This window comes from Labeo rohita, unplaced genomic scaffold (assembly GCF_022985175.1).
Source record: "Labeo rohita strain BAU-BD-2019 unplaced genomic scaffold, IGBB_LRoh.1.0 scaffold_848, whole genome shotgun sequence".
Classification (NCBI taxonomy): Eukaryota; Metazoa; Chordata; class Actinopteri; order Cypriniformes; family Cyprinidae; genus Labeo; species Labeo rohita.
In genome coordinates, this window is record NW_026129797.1 from 1,245 (window position 1) to 6,385 (window position 5,141).

At 34.6% G+C, this 5,141-nt stretch overlaps 1 long non-coding RNA gene across 5 annotated transcripts; it reads right to left on the bottom strand.

The window, feature by feature from the left end:
• Positions 1–415: 415 nt before the first annotated feature.
• Positions 416–4,776, bottom strand: LOC127162143 (uncharacterized). 5 transcript variants are annotated; one of them, XR_007827268.1, is made up of 7 exons: positions 4,546–4,776; positions 3,596–3,628; positions 3,383–3,427; positions 3,225–3,301; positions 2,944–3,066; positions 2,769–2,852; positions 416–695 (listed from the first exon to the last, which is right to left on the bottom strand). It is a non-coding gene; the product is annotated as an uncharacterized LOC127162143 (long non-coding RNA). The 5 variants fall into 5 exon arrangements; XR_007827267.1 differs by having other exon boundaries at positions 3,225–3,427; XR_007827269.1 differs by lacking the exon at positions 3,596–3,628 and having other exon boundaries at positions 2,769–2,830; positions 3,225–3,427.
• Positions 4,777–5,141: the final 365 nt, after the last annotated feature.

Below are 5,141 nucleotides of genomic sequence, written 5' to 3' on the forward strand. Positions count from 1 at the left end.
TTAATTTAATAATCAGTTTAAAGTAAAGAAAGCAAACTCTTACAGAGTAAATTAACTAATAAATATCAAGTAGGTTTAATGTCATTTCTAGTTAACATACTCCAGGACATTTACTAATCTTACTTAAGATTTAATAGTAAGATTACTTTATTAATTCTATTTTTCTAGCAGTGTTATTTTGTGTTGTGCAAACATCTTAAATGCTGTTATTCTCAACATGGATTTAATCTGCCATTTTAAGCTATGGGAACTTAAAACATTTCGTGCAATCGGTTTCCACATTTTCTTTAAGTAAACTGAACGTATTTTTATTCGTTCAACCAGCATGAAATGAACTTAATACAAGTTTGAAATTCTCAACAGTTTATTTTTGTAAAAAACTTTAAGAATATCACAATAATAAAAATTAGCTTTTAAAACATCTGTGTTCTTATAATACTCTTTACAGACTTCTTAACTAAACAGCACTTTGTTGTCATAACATTATCTGGACCCACTGGAACACTGTTAAACAATAGAGCATTTTCAGAATGGCATGCAAACAGAACAGCAAAAATAAAATACAGGCCTTTAAAACCCATTCATGACAATTCTTCCCTCCATGATTGCCTTTATTGCATCCACAATGAGGGCATGTCCTCTGGTAGAACTGTGAGCAGGTCTACAACTGCTTGACTGAAGTCTGCATCCACATCCTAAGTAGAGAAATAAAATAGGTAGAGTGTAAATTTCTTCATTTCAATACTGGAAATGTTCTAAAAGCATATATTGACAAGGAACTTTTAATGCTTTTAATTTTTAAGCAAACTGATTGCATATTGCAAGCATATTGATGACCAGAGTGAGTGTACAATGATCTGTGCAAACATCAAGCACAAGGAAATGTAATTAAGCTTTAAATTATGATCACCAAAGAGAGATGACGAGATTTATAGTGTGACAGTGACATTTCACAATACATGATTTAAATCAGAGCAAAAGTGTAAATTATCATTTGTGTCAACTATTACTGCATGCCTTGTCTTGGAAGTCTTGGAATATTACACACAAGTTCCATGGACTAAATGTTTTGTACATTGTTTTCAACATTATAGATGTGAATTCACAGAACTTTTTTTTTTTTTTTTTTTTTTTACAACATGCTAAGAATGCTAAGAGCATTTTCTCTCGTGTTATGGAGTGATGGATCACACCCATCATTTACATGATTTTATCTTAAAGGGTTTGTTCACCCAAACCAAAGATTAAAATTAGCCCATGATTAACTCGCCCTCAAGGCATCCTAGGTGTGTATGACTTCATTCTTTTAGACCAATCCAATCAGAGTAACATTTAAAAAATGTCCTGGCTCTTCCACGCTTTCCATGGCAATGGGCGGGTGTTTCTGTTCAACAGTTCAAAAGGAGTGCAAGAAAGCGCATCCATCCATAATAAAATGTGCCTCACACATGAATAAAGGTCTTCTGTAGTGGATTGATGCATTTTTGTAAGAAAAATATACACATTTAAAAAGTTTTAAACACTTTTCTCTCACTTCCACTAACTGTCATACGTGCAAGCCTTTCCAGGTGGATGTTGTAGGACGTTTGTGTGCATGCGCTGGTGTAAATATGCTAGTCGAAATGTAAGTTTCGACTAGCAAAGAAAAGTTTGTTTACAGGAGCAAAGGAAGCAAAGTTTCCTTACTTTAGCAAAAGAAAACCAGTCTGCTCTTGGTTTATATAGAAATCCTCCGACATTCTTCTTTATGGATCTTTGCTTTATACTTCTAATTCGTTACTGGTGTTTCATTTCGCTCTGTCCTGTGCTTCCATGTTTGTCACTAATCACCGGCGCATACGCACACGCACATCCTACATCAGCTGCCCGGGATGGCTTCTGCCTATGACAGTTAGCGGAAGTGAGAGAAAAGTGTATAGTTTTAAATATGGACATTTTTCGTACAAAAACATATATTCGCTACAGAAGGCCTGTATTCACCTCTCGGAGATGTGTGAGGCACGTTTTATTATGGATGGACGCATTTTACTGCACTTCATTAAACTGTTGAACAGAAACAGCCACCCACTGACATTATAAAGCTTGGAAGAGCCAGGATATTTTTTAATATAACTCTGATTGTATTGGTCTGAAAGAAGAAAGTCATATACAATAGGGCTGTACGATAAATTGCATGCAATTGTCATGCGCATCTTGTCAGTAAAGACGGTTATGTGATTACACAGAGCCTTAGTTCACTGACAAGCTACGAAATATCGCGTTCATACGCGCAGGTGAATCGCATTCGATTATGAACGCGATATTGCGTAGCTTGTCAGTGAACTAAGGCTCTGTGTATTAAATTCCGCTCCATCTGAATGCATGTGATAGAGATTTACTACTAATCACAGAACCATCTTCACTGTCGAGATGCACATGACAATCACATGTGATTTATCGTGCAGCCCTAATATACACCTAGGATGCCTTGAGAGTGAGTAAATCATGGGCTAATTTCCATTTTTGGGTGAACTAGGCTCTTTATTTCAAGAAGTTTATTTCAAAGTGTGTAATGATGTTTGTGATCACTCAACACAATTTCACGAATTTAAAGCATTTACACCAATTTCAGTAATAAACTGTTTCACAAAAGACAAATATAGCATCTACTGCAAAACTAAAAAAAAAAAAAAAAAATACACAGAACCTTTGACAATTTTTCATAACCAGAACTATATTCATATTGAATAAAACAAAATGATGAGAGCAGAAAATCCAGTAATACTTACGAAACACATCCTGTAAAATTCCTGTGGGTCATCCTCCAGGATGACTGAAAGGCCCTGAAGTACTGCAGTGCAAACATCAGATGACTATGAAAAAATAGAGACAGGCTAAGGATAACAATCATAAGCAAATCATGATTTAAAGATGACAACTACAGTCAACATGATAAAGAAATACCTTTTAATTAACTTGATGTGAAATTTAAAATCCTTTTTTCTAGAAAATGTCAAAAGTGCAGAGTCTGTGTCCAGTGCTGCGCAGAACTCAGATCCGAGATATGCGACTGAATCCTGCAAAGATCTAAGAACAAACATTCAGTGGCTATTAACATTTTGAAGGACACAATCCATAAACACACTTTTTGAAAAGGAATAGGGTTTTGAAAATTTTGGAAATGAAAAAAAAAAAAAAAAAAACAGGTTCACCCAAAAATAAAAATTAGCTATTAATTTACTCACCCTTACGCCACCCAAGATGTTCATGAGTATTTTTCTTCAGCAGAACAGCAAAGAAGATTTTTAGCTGAAAATGTGGCCTTTGGTGATTGATAAAATTTAAGTCAGAGACTGTCCATTTTTGGAGGGAAAAAACATATCAAGGAGCACAAAATTAATACCTGTTGCTCCTGATGATATACTGAGGTTTTATCAAGATGATCGATCTGTGGAAGAAAATGAAATAAATGCTTTTAAGTCTCATTTACTGCATTCATCTTATATTTATCTAAGTAGATCCTCTCTGCAAAGTATAAAACACAAATGTAAAGAATGTCTGTTATGTCACAAACATAGCACTTGTAACAAACATAAACTAAAGCATCTGAACTTACATTTCCACTGCACAGCAGTCATCAGCTGGTATTCTAAAATAATAAAAAAGTGTTATCCATCAATCAAAAATCAGTGAACAATGAACAAACAAAACCAAATGTATAGAGTATTTTTTTCTTATGTAATGTAAATGGAAACATCTGGTATTTTAAAACTAAGATCGTTAACTTACATTTAAATAAGTTTCAATGTTATATATACTGTGCTTGAGGAGGTGGGGGTGATGGGTCTGCTGAAGACTCGTTGACAATCTCAGAATGCGTGTTGTTTGTTACTGCCTGCACATTACCGTAATTATCATACTTAGCACGCATACTATTTTCGTCGCAACCAGGTATTTCTAACAAATAATGCTACGGCTTGACTACAGTTTAGCACTCATAGTTGCTTTCAAAATCGCCGTGTCAAGTTAAAAAGAGTTATTTTAAAAGAACCCGTCTGAAGATGTAGCGTTCTTTTCCATCCGTTTGTACACTGACCGGATTGCGCGCTCTCTAGCGTGAATGCGGCGGTGTCTCTGAGCTCCTCATTCGAATGTACCGCGTCCAGAATAAAATATCCTACAGCATATGCTAAGCGTTTACGAAATTAAAAACGATCTCCTCGTTTGAAGTGTTTTGTTTACTTCTCACTGAATTTTGAATTCTGCAAAACGTCACATGAAACAACCGTCGTTCAAATTACTCCTATTCTCGTAACTTATCACTAGCACGAATGGATAACATAGTAATTAATAGACAACCAGGCAGCTAATTTTACAGATATGAAGTGGACATTAAGTTAAGTGGTTTGAACAGAAATCGCTTCAAATAATGTGCAGGGTCAACCGTGTTTGAGTTCTTTGAATGGGCTAAGATGTTCCACAAAACAACATGCAACAAAGTGCATAAAATCTAACCATCATAAGGACTAGCAAGCAAAAAATGAGACTTAAATTAAAAGCTTTTACCTTGATTTTACCGAAATAGATCCTCTGCAAACACACGTTGAGTCTTCAGCCGTTGTGCTTCTGCGACGTGGGGGAGGGGCAATTGTCGCCCAGTGCGCATGCGTAACAGCATGTCTTGGACATTTTGAGTAATTTTACTTAAATTTCATTAGTTATGGGAACTATCTGTTGTAATATTTCAGCAATGAAAAAAAATTAGTAAACTCAACATTTTGGTTAAAATAGAGTAAACTTACTAGTATTTTTATAGCAAGGATACTATTTACAGTCTAGAACACTTTTTCTAGTGTTCGTATGGTGTGCTGTTGGTATAAAATTATAAATGCATTGATGTACATGGACCCCTCTGTGACATTGTATCAATTTATTAAAATACTTAAATCACAATTACAAGAGTAGCATTTTGTATGTATGCATACACTTCATTTAATAATGTTTTAAATGGGCTTTAAATGCATTTATCATGTTTTATTACTTTCTGTTGTAAGCATGAAGTACACTTAAAAATTACTCCAAAATTTAACTTAAAGCATACTAACAAGTTCTTTAATAATGTACTTTAAAAGTATACTTTCAATGCATTGTTACATTTCAGC